The 20,608-nt window shown below is 35.1% G+C and overlaps 1 protein-coding gene across 2 annotated transcripts in view; it reads left to right on the forward strand.

Annotated features, from left to right (window-relative positions):
* LOC149064670 (teneurin-m-like) overlaps positions 1–20,608 on the forward strand; it is a 264,163-nt gene that overhangs the window by 108,172 nt on the left and 135,383 nt on the right. Inside the window, exon 3 of one of the 2 annotated variants that reach the window (XM_089254773.1) lies at positions 19,003–19,065. The exons of the other annotated variant lie outside the window; for it this stretch is intronic. The gene's annotated coding sequence lies outside the window, so the exon portion shown is untranslated. The remainder of the gene's footprint in view (positions 1–19,002; positions 19,066–20,608) is intronic. 2 annotated transcript variants of the gene reach the window in all.

Below are 20,608 nucleotides of genomic sequence, written 5' to 3' on the forward strand. Positions count from 1 at the left end.
ATTTAAAGAAATAAGTAACGTCGCGAATTAAAGCAAGAGAAAATGGATAAAATCATTTTTAGTTCTCACTGCTATAAATTCTCCTACGCCATATCAAGTAGAAACAGGTTCGGTCGAAAGTCCATGATATACAGGGTTTGCACAAATGAATGGAACGATTTTCAAGATTTATATTTTCTAAACTATACGCGTGATGTAATCTGTGATACATAGAAATGAAGAAAAATGTTTAATTTTTTCAGCATCGCTCATTAGATGGCAGCACTTCCGTAGAATGCAGTGGCAGAAATTGGCTGAACCATTCTTTCGTTTGCTTTTTTTTCAGTTGCAAATTTCAAAAAATGCACGCTGCACAGAAGTAGTCCTAGCATATTCTAGTACACAAAATATTTTGTTACCATTTTTACTTTCGAATACTGTGTTCTACGGAAGTGCCGCTATCTATTAGCGACAATGAAAAAAAATTGAATGTTTTTCTTTATTTTTATGTATCCCAAATTATAAATGTATTATATGAAACAGTTTTGAAAATATAAAAAAATTCGAAATCATGCAATTTATTTGTGCAAACCCTATGTTTAGAAAAATAATATGAATCGAATAAGTATATATATATATGAGAGTGCAATATTTATTTAGAAAAGAGAAAGTTCCAGTTGCACATGTAAATATACTAGTACTACTACTTAACGTACGCACGTAACTACTAACGTAACTACTTACGTACACTTTTAATATTACACGGAATTTCTAACGAATCGATATATGCAGAAACATGTGAGCGTGTGTTTTTATGAGTGGCCCTAACGTATTTATGTTGCCAGTGTTGTGCTGGTTTCATCTTCTTGCTGGCGCTGCCATCTGTGAAGATGGAAAACGCTTGGATTTTCATGTTATGTAAGTATCGTATTGTAGGTATGCCTGCTCTGTCCGAATAGACTATTTGAAATGGGAGACGGGTGCGCAGTCGCTTCTCGAAGTTCACAAACCAGCTTCAGCCGGCCACCACTGCGTCACCAGCGCAGTTCCCTGTAATAATAACATAATAAAATACAATTATTCTTATAATTGAATGATTTATAATCCAGTAAATAAAACTGAAATACTTTCACCGCTTGTTATAACGACCATTCCAATGCAAAGACTGGTAGGATAACTCTCAAATGTTTTATAATAATGAATAATCTCCTTTTTAGATGTTGTTTTCCTTTAAACACAACGACCTTCTAATTCCATTTTCAACGGGGCGATGAAGGGCGATATAACGGGCGTTGACTGTATATGAAAAGTCTAAGCTAGTTATAACAACCAATCCATTGCAGCGATCGGAACGATAAGTCCATATAGCATCTATCCCCCACACGCACACATTGAAGTTTTCGATATTTTTCATTGAAAAATTGAATATTTTTCGAACGCCACTTGGGGAAAAAACTGAAACATAAATTATATATATATATATATATATTTGTGCATTAGAGCAGCCTGGTATTTCCATATTACAAGTGAATTGTATTTACGAAATTTAAAATATCGATAAGATCTATCCGTAACTCAAAACACTTGGAAAAGTCAATCATTAAATTCTCAGAGAGAAAATTGAATATATACACGGAGAGTTGGATAAATTCTCCCCCAACCGAAACTATCCAGACATTAAACACTAGTACAAATCCTAAACATCATTTCCTACAGATCTCTTAATACCAGCTGGAATTAGCCTCTAGCAATCACAACATCGAAAATTGTAGGAGGTGTGTGTGTATACACGTGAGGAGAAGTTTTGCTATTATTGTTCTTGGAAAAGAGCAAAGATTAAATTAAAACTTAAACAAAAGTAATTAGAGGAAAGCCGCAGCGAGAACTCACAAAAGTGTTCGAAGAGGAAGATGCCCTGAAGGGCTCTCAATGAAGTTTTCCTCTCCTTTTGTGCACTAAATCTTCTCACACTTTCTCTAGGAAAACCCCGCAACCTTATATTCCATCCCAATGAGTTTTCGTAACCGCTCCTTTAACTTTTTTTTCCTTCACTTGACAAATAAGGTAAAAAAAAAAAACCCCGTTTTTCCTGTAAGAAACAAGAAAAATAAAATTTATAACTGAATAATACTATTTAAACGCTTCACGTCCCATTCTTCTTCATTTTACGGACGCTACACTACTTCATGGCTAAGTAATTATCGAATTACCTAATTAGAAGGCACATCAAGTTTGTCTTCTCTCGAAAGAAGACACAATTAACAACGAAATAAAGAATAAAGGGGAAAAAATTCAAAACTCCCTAACGAACGTAACTTTATTATTTTTCATTACCATGTATATTTTTTTAATGGTACGACAAGTTTTGTGAGTGATTTTCATGCTTGACACCCATGTTCCCCCATGAGGTTCCTTCTTTAAGATATACAAGGTGCAGTAATTATATATACATATGTGATGTTCCACATGGTTTGATTCGCGTTTTTCTCTTCTTTATTTGTAAAGAAATTAATTTGAATAAAATTATCTTATTAAAAGGAAAAGTTGAGAAAAAATTAGTCTGCTAATGAATGTTTTTTGATTATGCATTAATATTCATTCGTTACCAATAGAAAATCTGTAGCTTGGAATAAAATTTTTTAAAAGCACCTAAAAAAAGTCATAAATCGTATGTTCATTAAAATATAAAGATCGCTACACATTTATCGCTATCTAGCGTACGTGAGAAGAACAGTGGTTTTTTCATGATGAAGGATTATTTTTGCTTATTATTGCGGGAATGTTAGTTGATCATTAGAACTAACGATGCAGCTGTGGTGTAATTGCCTTCATATCTTCGATATTGCTACGGTTAATGTCTTTCTATGTGTATGGGGATTTTGTTTTTATGAGGATAAAATGATGTTATATATGAACGCGATGCAATGAAACGAAGCAAGAAATATTGTACAGCCAATAGTTGCATCATAATTTTTCGAAAAACAATTATCTATGTTCTTTCAAGTGATTTATGATATCTTTGTCAAATACACTCGTTTTGGTGACAAGGTTTCTTGCTAAATGTAACTTCTACGTGTGTGTGTGTACATATATATATATATAGATAGATAGATAGATAGAGAGACAGAGAGAGAAAACGTAGAATATTATACAGATTAATTAATTTTTGTCTAAACTCACCAATACCAGTGTCATACGCAGCTGCAATATACAGTGTAGTGAAAAATATTGTAATTATTATTATATTTAACAATGTATTTTTACAATACATACATATAATAAACGGTTATATACATATAACCGTTTATTATGCATACTTACCAATCATCTCATTAGCTTTGATAAGTTTATGATTATCAATTCATTAATCATTACCGTTGGTTATGCATGGTACCCAAGCGCCGTTGGTAAATTTGAAATTTATCGCCTTTGCCAGTGATTGGTATAAATCCAAATGATTCTAGCATGAGAGATGAATATAGCCGGAAACCTCGATATAGAATGATAACAAATTTTATTATTGTACCCCTATATATTGATACAATACATGTAGGAATTACCATGTATCACATATCATTTAGTACAATTCATCTTGTTCACCAACGACGCGACACTAGGATAAAACTATGCATATATATTCACCGGTTATTATGAATAATAACCGCATTTTTTATCACATTTGCCGTAACATATATCATTTTTGTCAAATATTCATCACCCATGCTTACTGTGATGATGTCTTTGTCTTTTATAACAGACGTGTATTTTGATCCCCTAGAATAGGTGATCTTGGCATTTTCTTCTGAGGTGAAACGATCATTTGGCATCAATATTTTTTTAATCCAACAAAAAATATGCGTTTAAGTTATTGATGTAAAAATCGTTTTGCATTAACTCCTTTCCATTTAGATATCTCTGAAAAATAAACTTTTCTTTCCTATTCCATTATAAATTACATTCATTACATGCGATATTCCAATTATTTAAAATATTAGCCTTTGTCCCTCTGAGGGCTGGACTAACATCTCATCTAATATGCATATTTCTTAACTAAAAACCATTTTACTGACCAACAGAAAACAATCGAGAGACCAAAACACAGTCCTCCTGCGTTTTAATTGAATAAATCCCGTACCGAATTCCTAAACAAAGTGTGATGAATATTTGTGCTTAATTGCCCTCACCAACAGACGGAATAGTTCCCCCCCCCCCCCACCTGGAGTGGTAGACATTCTTATACGATTGCGTAGTGTTGATGGTAGGGACAATGATGTGTTTATTCGAAACAGACGCTTTCTAATTCTGAGAATCATCCCGAGAATTCCAACATTGCTTCTCTTCTCTCTCTCTCTTTCACGTAGCGAATCGGTACTAATGAGTATCACGTGAATCTCTTAGAGAGAGAGAGGGAGAGAGAGAGAGACTGGAATTTCGTTTTGTAAAGTGAATAGTGATACACACACACAATAATGCGCTACCGAACAGGACATGTCCATGGAATGCACGTGGGAAAGGACAAGTGCTATTGTGCAGTGATATACATTAGAATTCATTAGTGAGCAATGGATTCATTCTCTCTTACAATCAAATATGTATTGTATATTTTTATGAAAGTTTTCCCATGACTGGAATATTATATGCATGTCGATTAAACTGGACAGTGTGTAATGAAATATCGCCAAACGGATTTATGTGTATGTGTATAAACACATTCTCTATTTAAAAACAATAACTCAGATCGATAACGTCAAGGTGATTTGTTTAAATACAAATCAGGTGATGGGGAGACTGATAACGGATCCGCTCAACCTTTTTATATGCCTAAAAGTAATTCATGGATCTGATTATCTAAATTAGAAAGTTTACGTGAAAATGTGGTGTGATACTTATACAGGTTGGGTCGTAAAAATCCTGTGGCAGGAATGATGCATATAGACATTTAAAAGAACTTAGTGAGGAGGGAATCACTGAATCTGCTAGCTTATCACCAAGCACTACCAGTTACTGACCTTAGAGACAAACGAATATTCCGTCGTACAGACATACTTGCCAAAAATATTTTCCTCTGAGAGAAACTGCCAGTTATAGCATACAGTGTGCACCAATCATGTAACAACTCGGTAAAAATCGTTACAAATTGTCAGTAAATTTTTCCATTTGCATAAATTGCAGTGTAGCAGGGCACGACACATGGGCAGGGACATTTTTTTTGAGGATGCCTCGGGATGACAGTAGCTGACATTTGCGCACAAAAAAACCAAAAAAACCACCCTATGCACTAAGAAAGACCATACACTACAACTACTGGGCTGATCAGGACTAGAGACGTGCCCTGGGGTCTGATGTCCGACACTTCAAAAACCATTCGAAACTTTTAACGGTGATTTTGTGCAATTCTGTGTCAGCCAGATGTAGTGGCTATGTGATATTCTGGGATTACGTCGTTATGCTGAACTAAGCCTTATATGTTTGAGATTTTCTGGGATCAATTATCTAATATTTTTCATCTGGATGATCATCTGTGGTGATTTTTCAATCCATTACATACATCACTTGCGTAATCTGAAATCAGCTGAAATCAGCCTTTATGTCAAACGCGTTAGATCACTTGTGGAATCCGAAATCGGCTGATGACCTTATGGCTAAGTCGCGATGGCAAACGCATTGGATCTCTTGTAGAATCCCGAAATCAGCTGATTGGGTGCAACCATGATATCAACTACATTGTGAAACACTTATGAAATCTGAGAAAAATCCGATGACCGTATGGCTCAGCCTTGATGTCAAACACACTGAAACACTTTTGGAATCCTGAGAACGGCTGATGACTGGCTTAGCGTTGATGTCAAATGCATTGGAGCACTTGTGGAGTCTGAGTTCAGCTATTGAGTTCGTGGCCCAACCTTGATGTCAACAGAATTCAATTCACTTATGGAATCCCTGGTGCTCATAGATGTTGTTTAAATTTATACAGAGAAGTAAATAGTCAATTACCGTATCCCCTACCCCCGCAGTTTCTCCACATTTACTGGTATGCCGGGAAACATTTAAGGGGATCAGAACGCCGGAAATACCCGTATTTTCCGGCGTGCGTGAAAATTGAATTACTGATTCTGGAAGATTCTTAAACAACTTTATTACTAAAAAGGATTTAATTGCCTTCATGCTCACTATGAATAAACCTCTTTTTTCCCACATGCTGGGAACGAGCCATACCATCACATTCCAAAATCTGGTGTCCCTCAAGTTTGGTGGCATGCCGGCTAATACGGTAATTAGGTTTGCATAGGCTATTACTTTTCTCCCCCCGCAAGGGAATAATTCAGAATAAATATATAACAATTTTTTAATGTTATATATATATATATATATATATATATATATATATATTTAATTTAATGAAACAAAATTTCCAACACTCATAACAAATAAACGAAAATATATCCTAGAAATCTGAAAATCGTAGTCTTCTTTACGGCATAAATTTGGCTCATTCTCTTTATATGGACCCTATCTTATCTCGCAGTATCATCTCCTGAAAACTATAAAAATAAAATTTACAACCATCTTCTCATGTCTTTTGGGAAGATGATATCGAAGACAAGATCCATCTAATATATATGTATTCATGAAAGAGAGAGGAAAGAATAAAATAAAATGATGACTATGACCGAGAGGAAAAAGAGGATGAAAGGATTTTGGAGGAAAGAGGAATATAGAAAATTGGTGAGAGGAGACGATGGGAAAAAAAATAATTCCGGATGGCAGAAGGTCGGTTTCTGAAAACGATTCGGTTCCGGATAAACACGATGGAGGCGGGAATAATCCCCCTCCGTATCATTCTAAAAGCGCATTTTGTGGCATGACGCGGAAATTTATACACGGGGTAAGTATCCCTCAAACTGTGGTTTCGGGTATCTAACAGCCTCTCGTTACAGGATGGTCCGACAATAATGGTTGCTGTACGATGTTGCATTCTGGATAATGTCTTTGGCGAATTATTTGGCCACTGATCCGTGCTTGATACTTACACCGAAAATACATGCGAAACAACTAACCGAAACACAATCTTCTTACCAATAATTTAATAGCACTTCGAACATTCGAAGATTATTTTAGTAAATCATTTTTAAATTAAAGTTGGGATTTTGTACGAGGTGGCCTGTAAGTCCTGATTTGGCCTGTACCTCATCAACGGCCCTGGTGGTATGGTTGCAATTTAAAATAAAAAGTGTTCAGACAGTTTTCTGTAACAGTTTTGAGAGTGAAAATATAGTGTGTCATAAAATAAAAAGATCTAAATTTTTATGCAGTCCCCCTTGTCCAATTAGGAAGCTGGTGCCCTGTCTCTCCTGAGCACAACCAAAAACAATCAGGTTCCTGAGTGCAATATTTGTTGAGATATGCGGATTCAAAAATTTGAGAGAAGTTCGGACAGAGCTGCGTAAACTGCTCGCTTCTTTCCCTCCTTCATCTTGTTTCTTTTTTTCAATTTTCCTTCGATTTTGGAATTCAAATAGCTCAGTGAATATTGCACATAGGAACATAATTTTTTTTTTTGGTTTTCCTCAAAAAAGGCAGAGCAAGAGCTTTCTAATTGTAACTTGGAGAACCTTCTCCTCCCTCTTAATCAGAACATCGCCCGCCGCTCCGGAAGATAGAGAACCGGAGAGGTCCAAATTTTATTTATTCTGTGGAAGAGAGAAATCGGCATCAAAAAATTCATACATTATTACAAAACATACAGGAATGCTGAAAAATATCCATAGATAAAAAAAATGGACACAATTAAATGTAAATTGATAAAATAATAATAAATGAAAATTTCGAGCCGGAGAAACTTTCTGAGTAAATCAAAGAAAGAAACCCCAAACCAATGAAAATCAGGACCTCGTGAAAGAAATCGTCTGAGTTGAAAATTCGGAATTCTCGAACTGAAAATAAGAAACATAATTGGGATATATCAGCACCCATGAAAATTCAGAATATATGGAAGGAATTATTCGAGAATTGATGTAAATGTAAATTCCGAATCCCAGGATTGATATCCATGTAAATTCATAATTCCTGGATTGATGTAAAATCAGAATTCCTGGATTGATGTAAAATCAGAATTCCTGGATTGATGTAAAATCAGAATTCCTGGATTGATGTAAAATCAGAATTCCTGGATTGATGTAAAATCAGAATTCCAGAAATGATAAAAATCCAGAATAAATGAGAAAAACAAAATACTATTACCATAAGTGCGATGCCCGGTGTCACCGCACATGTCACATACCCCTAAGAGCGGCGCTGATAAAAGGGAAAAGGAGAAATTGTAAAAACTGTGTAATACTTTAAAAAGCAATGTCAAAACACTATGAATCATAAAAATGATATAAATTCAGAATTCCAGAACTGATATAAATTCAGAATTCCAGAACTGATATAAATTCAGAATTCCAGAATGGATATAATTTCGGATTTCAAGAATTGATATAATTTCGGATTTCAAGAATTGACGTTAAAGAAGAATTTCCCATAATTTATGGTAAATACGAATTCCAGAATTGTTATGAATTCAGAATTCCAGAATTTATGGTAAATAAGAATTCCAGAATTTATGGTAAATAAGAATTCCAGAATTTATGGTAAATAAGAATTCCAGAATTTATGGTAAATAAGAATTCCAGAATGGATATAAATTCAGAATTTCAAAATGGTATAAATTTAGAATTCCAGAATGGATATAAATTTAGAATTCCAGAATGGATATAAATTCAGAATTCCAGAATGGATATGAATTAAGAATTCCAGAATCGATATAAATTCAAAATTCCAGAATCGATATAAATTCAAAATTCCAGAATCGATATAAATTCAAAATTCCAGAATCGATATAAATTCAAAATTCCAGAACCGATATAAATTAAAAATTCCAGAATCGATATAAATTCAAAATTCCAGAATCGATATAAATTCAAAATTCCAGAATCGATATAAAATCAGAATCCTGGAATTGATGAAAATCCGGAATAAAAGAAAAAATATATATATATTACCATAAGTGTGGGGCACGGTGAGACTGCACATGTCACACACCCCTCAGGATGGCTCTGATAAAAGGGAAGAAGAAAAATTTTAAAATCTATGTAAAACCTTAAAAAAATAATGTCATAACAATAAGAATCACGTTCTTTCTCTCGGTATTGCAGTACATCCATCAGCAATCTTCAATGTTCAACTGTAAACTAGATGCTTTCTAAACAAGCAACTATAATGGAATAAAAAATAAATAAATGGGAACGAAACAAATAATTTTTTGCTAGTTATTTTGGATGTTCGAAGCGAAAACTTTCATCGGGGGCCGAAAAGAGAAGAGTTTGTTTTCTCTCTCTCCTCTAATTTATTACTTCCGGGCACTAATAAGACAGAGGTTCATTAATAAGCAGCAAGAGTTGCTAATTACTGTTTGATTATTATCACCAGCAATTTTTGTTGAACTTATTTTTAACACATTAAGGTTTGTTTAAATCTGTGTGGATGTTTGTTGGGGGAACGGGGAGAGAGTGAAAGGCCTTTACTTGCATTCTGAATGTAATTATCGAGTCACGTCAGTAGATTGAACAATAGCTGATGTACAGGTTAATGAGCTTTGTTTTCCAATGTTATCTGCATCGCAAATTTTCACTCTCTCTCTCTCTTGGAATAGTAATATGTGTGCATTTCTGGTTGAAAAAGTTTTCTAAATGAGGTTTTACGTACATAAGCCTCTTTTTCCTCTCATAAATTTTAGTAAAGGTAATGTTTTCTTTGATTGCTTGAGTAGATTTCGATTGGTTTTTATCCGTGTTTTTAATGCTGGAAAATAACGATGTTTTAAAATTAACGAAAATTCTTTCTTGAAAACGTGATAAAAGTATTGTATTGGATAATTAAAGTTGGTTAATTTCTATGATGGAAACATGTACGTTGAAATAATTGCTATGTATTATGTGACACACATTTTTATCATCGTGGTTGTTTGATCTGTCGAATGGAAAGGAACTAGTTTTTGCAAAAGTTGTTATTGTGTGTGTGTGTGTTTTGCAGAATGGTTTATAATTATCAGCTTAATTCAAACGAATTTTTGTGCAATTTAAAGTGAAGTCTCATCGATATCAATAGGACTTGATCACTCATAGTCATTCTCTTGGTCACTCATACGGTCACTAACTTGATCACGACCTTTTCCGTGATAAAGTTTGTGACCGTATGAGAGACCACATTCACTTGGTCTATCCAATTGATACATACAGTCGCTTACACTCAACTACCACTCACCCATCCCTTATTCACTCATATGGTCTTCACTTGGTCACTCATGCGATCACTCACTGGGTGACTCATACGGTGATTCATCACTCTCATGGTCTCTCACAGCCCCATACAGTCACCGCTGTGTTGGTGGAGAGGTCATAGTGACGGACTCGCATCGCGAACCCCACCGGCGCAACAGTGGTGGTCGGCTGAAGTTGTTTTTCTGTGGTTTCCAACTTCAAGGAGTGAATGCGAGCCGGTCTCCCCGTTAAAATGTCTCGCCACAGAGAGCAACAGGCCTACAACGTAAAGTGCAAATATTCAATCATTGCACTTCACTCACAATTTGAAGTATAGATGGCAGCACTGAAATATCAAGCACAACACTAGCTACACACTCAGAGTGTTAGGTGCGCTCACTTTGTTCCCGACTCTGCCATGAAGCTGGACTGGAAGAGATCTCGACAACGGGATAAGTCTGGTGGCAGAGCCCCTGACGTTCATTCATTCAGCCCCATACAGTCCCCCACACTCACTTATTCATACTGTCACTCACTCATACGGTCAATCACCAATTTATATGGCCATCCATCCATACGGCCACTCATCCAATAATTAGCACAAACGATCAAACGACGTTTCAATGCAGATAAAACAGCAATTTTCTATAATCTGAATAAACTGACAGAGCAAAAAATGGGCATTCACTTATAATCAGAATCCTGTTATAACGACAATTTTCCTCGTGATTATGAACTGTCGTTATAACGGAGGTGTACTTATACTCATAAACAGAAAATATAATCATCATAATAACATTCTATAATGCACTTGATAACCTAAATCTTTTAGAATAAACTGTTTTAGAATATAATTTAACTGTGGTCGATATATATCATTTGTTAATTACCCAGGGAAACTATCTATTCACTATAAAAATACTTGAAAATTAAGTTTACAAAAACGATGAAATGGATAACAAAAAGAACTTGGCGATCATGCTGAGAAGAGCTTTATTTTGGAGAATTTTATTTGTTTTCATTCTTGACGCAAAGCATTGACGAATGTATCACATTCTCAAAAATAATGTCTTGGAAAAATTATACTGCTTTATGAAAAATAAAATCGAGATATATAGGCTGTGTCATAGACGCGGCTGCAAGTTTTGACGTGAATATGTTTTTTTTGCTTTTAGTCGCGTGGCAAGTACTGCCATAATGAAATTGGTATCATCAGATTTGTCAATTGAATAGCTTACGGACAATTGCAATGCTGTCTATATGCGTTGTGAACGCCTTTTGATATAGCGTAAGGCAATTTCGTTACGAAAGTGGGCCGCAAGCCTAGTGCCCAAACCTGAAGAGGGATTAAAACCGGAGTGATATCATTGGATTTCTCTCAAAAAATGCCTATCTGACGATATCACTAGGTTCAATCTGCGTTACGAATCTCTCGAGATATAATGTAAAACAATTTCGTTACGAAAGTGGGCCGCAAGTCTAGTGTCCAGAATAGAAAACGTATTAACCATTTCGCGTACGAGAAATTTGGATTGTCTGTATTTAATGAATCGGCGATAAATCCGTTAACCTTTTCCTAATCTAACCGCACGTTAGGAAAAGGAGGAATGGGAAAGGAAAAATATAAAAGGAAAAGGTATAATGGATAAGGTAGATAAGATAGTTATTTTTAAGAGTCATTTTTTCATCCTCACCCAACGTGTTCTCTTTCACGCTTAGATTGTATAGTAGAACGATACATTATAAAGAAAAGAGGGAAATAAAAAAGCAACTTCTGTAGATAATAGGGTTGCTATAAAGCTTCAATAGTGGGAAAAAAGACGAAAGAAATACAAATAACTTGTTTCAATTTATTTCACTGGTGTTTGGACGTAATATCACCTAGTTCCGCCGATCTTCGCTGAAATAGGATTTCCATTCCAAAAAACAACAGTTTACAAGCCGGAAAAAAATAGAGAAAAATTAAATTCTGTGATAATTACTACAATCGGGAAAAATAATACAACACTAATTAAAACACAATCACACACATTCGCAATTTCATACTTAAAAAATGATGAAAAGAATACTCGCAGGGTATTGTTACAAAGAAACGAGCCACTGAACGACACAAATCGATCGTCTTTATAGGTAAGCTATAACATGACCCGAAAGCAAGTCGTTGAATAGATGCCTGTAGTCCATTGAAGAAGTTCTCAATAGGCTTCCGGGAATCGAGGGTGGAAGACATGACATGGAAATTATATGTTTCGCACCATGAAATATTCTTCATCCAGACAATGACAAGAGAACTACTCCAGATGTTCCACTGCCATTTCAAGAAACTCATAGCGGATAAATCTTGCATTAAATCGAATAACTCGTGCGATTATGTATAGTTTACGTGAAAGTTATTATATATGTTAATGTATAAAATATTAACATATATTTTACGGTAAATATGATAAATCCAGATATTACGCACAATAACCGGATTTATATTAATGGGAGTTATTTCGGGGATGTTCGGAAGAATTCATTAAATCAAAGTTCTTTATATCCGGTTATACAATTTACAACCGAAATTCTTATACCTGATTAATAAATACTCTGAGCCATTATTTATTTATTATGTCCGGATTTATATTTTTTATGTCGTTGGTAAATTTGATTGAATGCTGGAAAAATATTACTTTTGTCACTGATTATGCATAACAACATAGCGTCGTCGTCAAACATGGTAAATTGTGCCAAATTCACTCACAACATTTGTCGATCATTATGCGTAATCCCCATTTCCTATAGGTAAACATGATAAATCTGTCTCATTGTCGTGATAAGACTTATTATTTAGATTGCCATACTTGTGAGGCAGAGACTGAACCGGATACAATTAACTTTGATTTAACGAATTTTTCCGAACATCCCCGAAATAATACCCATTTGACGAGTTCTGACATCAGACCTCGATATAACGAACTACTATTTAACAAATTTTAGGATTTTACCCCAGCATAATGATTTCTCATTTAAAAAATTAGTTATTTAACGAATTTTTACAAGATTTTGCGCTTAAAAATGGTGTGTGTGTGTGTAAAATCAGACCCCAATATAAAAAAAGCTCCGACTTTATGAGTTTTACAATCGTACCCCGATATAATTAACCCCTATTTGACGAAGTTCTACAATTTGACCTCGATATAACGAACTCTTATTTAACGAATTTCAGTACCTGTCCTCGATATTTTGTATCATTTCCTCATGCAATCATTACGTATAACTTGTTCAACATTCATAAAATTTATCAACGACATTTGGACCATTATGCGTATAACAACGGATTTAGCACATTTACTGCGTACCAAATATAATTAATCAGTAAGTAATTAATCTGGTATTTAAATGCCTGGTCTGAAATAAATTAATAGTTCACAGCTCATAAAGAGACGAGGAGTTTTCTTTCATTGAATACCTGAAATGTAATAACATTTTTTTCTTCTTCTGAAATTAAATCATTAACGTCAGAAAATGTCAATTTTCTGTTACTCCAGAAGAATGCTGATAATGAGAGGAAGGCCAATTGTGTGTGTGTGCGTGTGCATGGTGAATTTCTCTTACCAATTTGAACACATACTGAATAGGGAGATATTCTTCAAAGTAATTACCGGGCTCCAGAGGAGATAGTGGAATTACAGGAAATAGGAACTTCATGTATCTTTTCTTCAAAAACCCCCTTCCCCTCCCCTCCCACTCCTGTGTTCACTTCACTTCCTTACGCCATCGACTCGGAAATCTCTAGATATTCCGACCCACTCCCGTGTTCATACCGACCGAATGTTCATTCCGATCTCTTTCTGCCGGATACTTTGAGCCGAAAATACGATTAATCAAGAATTCCGAAATGCAAGCTGCTCATTTTTAGGATAAGGATGAGGAGGGGAAGTACTACAAGACGTGAGGAAATTAATAGTTGTGCAATGGGTGTACGCATTGTATGAGTGAAGTGGGACTCGTACCGGTGTGTGTGGAAAGAGGAAAGTGGGACTCAGTAATTAAAGTGTTAGCCGGCGTACGACTCTCGCATATTTCATCCAATTCAAAAGTGACTCAAGCCCATAATAAATTTACTTCTCCAGGAACGTGAAGTGAAAACGCGCCGGCCTTTGAAGATTTGAAAAATTGTTCTTCGGATAATTTCGCTGTGGAAATTAGATTTTATATATACATATATTTTCAACATATGTTGGAGGTATCCCCGGAAAAAAATTCCATAGCTTTAGAAGATATATATATACTATAGCTGGTCTTTCACTCTCGTGTTCTCAAGGCTGAAAACTCCCATCAGTTCCCAAGACAAGGTCTGGTTAAATAAAAATGCCTCCATTTTTCTAGATTTGTGTTTTACTCTATTGTTATCATCAGTTTTAGGATAAATCCTCTAGTAAAAAAAATATTAAATGCTTGTATAAGAGAAGTCGGTATACAGGGTATACAGGGTATACATAATTAAAGCTCACCTATTCAGACTTTTCTACAGGGTTATGCAATAACTTCTCTTGTCGCAGTTTACTGGAGTTGATCCTAGAGGCATACTTCAAATTAGAAACCAATCTAAATAGCGTGCAGGACTTAGATATGTCGTTCACGTTGCAAGGGGTTGTGATGAAATTAAAACATAAAAATAAATTTTTTTATACGTACGACACCCTGTCCTGGAAAACCCAGTTGGAAAGTCATTGCCCTGTCTCTCCCGAGGCAAACAAAAAATTTACATCCGAGTACCACCTGCTTGGGTTCCACAAATTGTCTAATACAGAGAAGTAGGGATTAAGGTGGTGTCGTTATGTTAGGAAATCCGTCACGTGCTTAACTTTTGGAAGGTAGGCTATTTGTAAATTAACATACACAATTACCAAACACTTACTATAAGAGCGTGTATAACTCTTACTTGACTGATTTCATAAGAAATAGTATTAGTTAGTAATTTTATGTAGAACTAGACATTTAGTTAATATGTCTTAAATATTATAAATTTATATATGTATAAAGAGTGTCTGGAATATAAAGCACCTCAACTTTAAACCTAAATATCTTGAAAATAGATATTACAGGAAAACAAAAATCCTTCCGTTGTTCTCAAGACAGATTGCAGATAATTCATTACAATCTTCCCAGGATTTAGTTACAAATTGTCCTTGATAGATAGATCCTTGTTCAAAAAGCGACATTTTGATTGTGCCGTATAGGAAGATAACCTGAGTGTTTGTGGTTGTAGTGAATAAATTAATCCATGACGCGACAAGAAAACATTGAATGCAGCGCCATCTATCAATAAAATTTGTAACGATGGGATATCATCAGACCTGGCCGTTAAAGTTTCACACAGTGCACGACAAACGTGTTGAAAGAATTAATCTTCGAATAAACACAGTTTTCAAGATATCAAATTCAAAACCGGGAGGGGGGGGAGCGTCGCGTTTTCTTCCGCACACTCTGTATATTAAATACAGTAAAACTCGGAAGAGAATTCTCGAAAATCGAGAATATTCGTTCTGTAAACGCGTAAACGTGCTCGTTATCTAAATCACTCGTGTATCGAATCAAACTTCTCCATAAGAAGTAATTTAAATCCGAATGATTCGTTCCACGATCATCCATACACATAAACATGACTGACAGAAGTGTCATATTTGATTAATAATTAATTGTTATCTGCTGGCTCGCTGAAATCATATTCTTTCTGTACGTTTAAAAGGAACCCATTCAATGACTGTTTCTTCTGTCTCCTTTTGAGGATTTCGTGGAAATGGGAAGTTGCGTTGTCGTTGAACAGATTCACCGCTCTCACACACTCAATTTCTCTCTTCCTGATAAGAGATCCTGCCCACAAACTTTTACTTTTGCACGCAATGGAGATCGATCAGCTCATGTGTGGTCAGTTCTTGGCCACGTTCCGCCACTAGTTCTTGAATGTTGTCCTCATTCAAGTCCAGTCCGATTTCTTTCCCAAAGACACAATATCTTCGACACCTGAATGTTCACGAGTAACTCCTAGAAGTCAGGTTCAGTAATGGAAAGAGCCTAGTTTTCTTGAAGCAGAATTTAAATCCATTACAAGCTTTTCCGACGATCTTCAGGTAGTGTACGTGAACGTGCGCGTAAAAATACTAGTCTCTCGTACGTATGTGAATACGTGCGTTGGCAAAAACGAAGAGTTATTGGGTTCAGTTGTGATCACGTTAAACTCTAAATAAACAAAGCGCCAAAATTTTGCTCGTTATGCGACTCGTCGCTGCCCGTTTAATCGAGCAAAAAATTGTTAAACGTTTTTGCTCGTAATGCTAATCGCTCGTTAACCTAGTTTCCCTTTAACGCAGAAGTTCCCCTGTACCATAACTCAAGAACAAATATAGCCTGTGGCGTAATTGCGGGGGGGGGGGGGGATTTAACAGACAACGGGCTATAGCCCCGCTTTGCCCAGACAGCAAGGGACCAGTCAGTGAGTGACCAAAAGAGTGATCTAGGAAGTTTTCAATCACGTGAGTGCGGAAAACAGTGACTTGGAGCGTGACCAAGCATATGATAACCAAACGAGTGACCTACATAGCAGGGGACCAGTTCAGTGAGTGACCTATAGCATGTGCAAGCATACGAGTGACGAAAAAGCGCTGTGCAAGTGCGTGAGTGACCAAAACAGTGTGCAAGCATGTGAGTAGCTAAAAGAGTGACCTTAGAGCCACAGGTGCATTTGTAGGAGTAGAGGGGGGGGGGCAAGCGGGTTATGGCACAGGGTGGCGAATTCAAGGGAAGATCGGGAAGAAAATTATACCACAATGGGGGGGGGGCGCAAAAATTCATGTATCTCACAGGCGGCAAAGCCATAAATGCTCCTCTGAATATAAGTACGTAAACTTTTGGAGGAAGAAGTTTTGAATTATTTGTCCTGAATTAATGAATGTTTTCAACAGCAGCAATGAAAATAATAACAATTTTAAAGCTCACGACATTACTACCGAAGAATTTCACAACCATGAGTTTCATATCGACTGCATCTTCCATCTTACAGCTTTACAAATGGTGGGCAGCAATGATGTATAAGATGCAATAGCTTTTCGTATTATGTGGAAGAATGTTTTACACCAAACTTATGCGGAACTTCCAGAATCTAGCCATATCTACCAAAAAGGGTCATTTTTCCTTACGGGAAAACAGCGGAAAGAGAGAGCAAGATGCTAATGAATCGCGCTGTATGCAAAATTCACAAGGCTCTTCCAAGAAGGGGGGAAAGCCGTAATTATTGTTGGTGCTTTTCTCCCCACTAAAACCAGTAGTAGGAAGAAACGAGGGTTACGAAACCGAGTGCCACATACTCTGATCTTTGAAACATAGAGAGTGAGCGAGTTTGTGTGTGTGTGGGGTGAGAGTGTGCCTACCTATTGCCCCATTATGCCTGCAATTAGTCTTATCTTGATGTTCCAGAGACTGAGCTGGAGACGCCCATTTTCATACGGAGCTATTACAACAATGTGTATGAAAGTTGGTGGTAGTTGAGAGACGGGTGGCCAAAGGGAGCAGCAAAGGCGTGGTGGAATCCTCCCTTCCCCCCCACCAACCTCCCGCAACTCATCTCAAGTTCTAATGGTCGTAGAGAAACGTTGATACTTAATTGATTTTTACGAGAAACTACGCAGCCGGTCGAAGCACTACGTGTATTATCACTAGTACCTTACCTAAGCTGCTTTCTCACCAAGGCGGGAACTGGCAATTGTTTTAAGCTCATGGGGAAACCTAATATGTACCCGACGGGGGAGAAATATATCCGAATAAATCTAATCATTTATTTTCTCTTGGTCTGTATCTCTATAAGTGAAACGGAAAAAAGAATAGTTAATTTAATTATCCAAAAATATTTTATTTAATGGCATTATCTGAGTATTTGATGATAATACATCTTACTTTTTATGCAAACAATAAGTAAATTATCACAAAGTTTGATCAATGTGCTCTAGAATTTTTCAGAATCAAAAATTTATCTAAGCATTTCGAACCTGTTAAGCGATGAGAAATATGCAAGTTAACTATTCAGTGCTTCATTAAAATATTGATTTTATTTATTAAGATTTTATAAGGATATAAATATAGGGTGTCCCGTTAATTCCTAAATAGCTTAAAAATTCATAAAACCTGAAGGATATTTGAGGGTTGAGGAAAATTATTCTTACGAAAGAGGATTATTTTTTGTACGCAAAAAAATTAACTCAGATTTTTGTCGATTGGGGGGTACTGCAAGAAAGCAAATCATCGGTGGAACTGAACTTTTCTTCAATGTCTCCTGCGTATGGAATGCTTGTAAATCTTCAGCCGGTGGTCTGTGGCTGAGGTAAAACAAGTCTTTGTCAATAGTGTTTTTTTTCACCAATGTCAACATCACAATGAAACATTATGTGAGCGCCAGACACAAGTAAATTCAGAAATCAGTTGTTAATCATGGAACCTGCATTTTATATATCACTATTTTACGCATATTTCCAGTAATTTGCTTTCGTGCAGAACCCTATATCAACAAAATATGTTAACTAAATTATTTTCGAAACTAAGAAGTATGTATTGAATTTCAACTAATCTCTTTCATGAGAGAATATCCTTTCATTATTGATTTATAAGAAATAAAAAAAGTACTGTATCATGTACTTATGGTCCCCCCTTAATGCTGTTTCTAAGGAAAGTTTGTGGTTATTTGCAGATGCTCTCAAAGATTGCTTCATCAACATTTCAGAAAATTTCAGATGAAAGAAATGACATGAAAGTAAGTCCGAACACTGAAAATAGTTTTTTAAATGAGGGGGAATTAATATTTTTTCTAACGCATAATGATTCCATGTAATTTAGATTTTTATTTCATTTAACGAATTGAGTAGCTAAACATTTGTAGTGTGATGCTCATCGTAATGAATCCAGACTTAATTGACAAAGTTCAATCCCATCATCACTTCTGTTCTTGTAAAAGTAATAAACATAATTTCTTTAAAACATTATGCACCATTCTCACAGAATTCCTAATATACATAATCACTTTTTTTTTAAAACATTCACCTGAAAACTAACCATTAGAAAATAACGTTTTTTAGCTCGTGATAAATTTGCACGAAATCGAATCTTGCTGGAATGAATTGCTTTGTTACATCAAAAAAATTTTCCTTATAGGAAATGTGTTGTAGAGAAATTATTTCTTTTTTTTGATTTAGTAAGAATTAACGAAAATATGGGCATTAATGTTTCGTTGCACAGTAATATTCATTACATATCTACAGTATAATGACTCTACATGATTAAAAAATCCTTTTTCGCGTTGCATAGCAATACATGTTATACAAATATTTATAGCATTTTATTAATCAAACAAGCTAATCCTTACACTCGAATGAGACGATGTAAAAAGAGATAAGTCATAGCTTATAAACTGAAACACAATTTTTTGTCATTGAATACTATTGCATTGAAAATTAAATATAAATAAATAAATATATAAGTTTTTGAACTAGTGAATTTCTCAATAAAAAAAATGAAAAATTAAATTTCTAAGGCGAAAAGAAAAGAAAAAACGCAATAGATTTCTCTGTGAGTCTTATCTAAAAACCGTCAAGATACGATCGGTTTAATTTTAAACCGATTTATTCGGAAAGAAATAGCAGAAGCAAAAAATGGCACTTGAGAGTATCTAGACGAAAATTTTATATCTTTAAAGTTTCTTGAAAACTTTCACGGAGAAAAATAAATATATATAATATGTTTCGAAACTTTGAATCTACCGTCTAGAGTTCGTAGTGAAATTGAGCGTGTAGCGAAGACAAATAAAATTGTGGTGAAAAGTTCCTTTTTTTCATCCTCAAAGTAAAAATAAAATCTAAGAAAGTGAAAAAGTTACATAAATGGCAATACCCTTCTCTTTCCCTAAGGGCTGAAAACAAATTAAAATTTATATATATATATATATATATATATATATATATATATATTAAGAAATAAAGATCAAAACTTTCCTCTCAAAATTTCAAAATTAAAGAATATCTTTCGTTTTAAGGAAAATCAGCTCAATTTCGTAAATGTCTATGTCTGATACCAAATAATCGAAAATTCAGATTGTTATTATTTTTTCAAAAAGAAATATATACATATAATGAAATGTAATCGATTAAGTCCTACGAAAAAAATATGAAGAATAAAATTTACGATTTTTTTTTTCTTCTTCAAAATTCGAATGGGAAAAAATGCTTTTAACATGTTTATCGTAAGATTTCTGGCTGGATGCATTTTAGTATTGAAATGTTATTTTTCTTTCCCGAAAAAAA

The sequence above is a fragment of the Pholcus phalangioides genome, unplaced genomic scaffold, assembly GCF_987345545.1.
Source record: "Pholcus phalangioides strain wild (caught in Gottingen) unplaced genomic scaffold, Ppha-v1.0 ptg000042l_1, whole genome shotgun sequence".
In the NCBI taxonomy this organism is placed as follows: Eukaryota; Metazoa; Arthropoda; class Arachnida; order Araneae; family Pholcidae; genus Pholcus; species Pholcus phalangioides.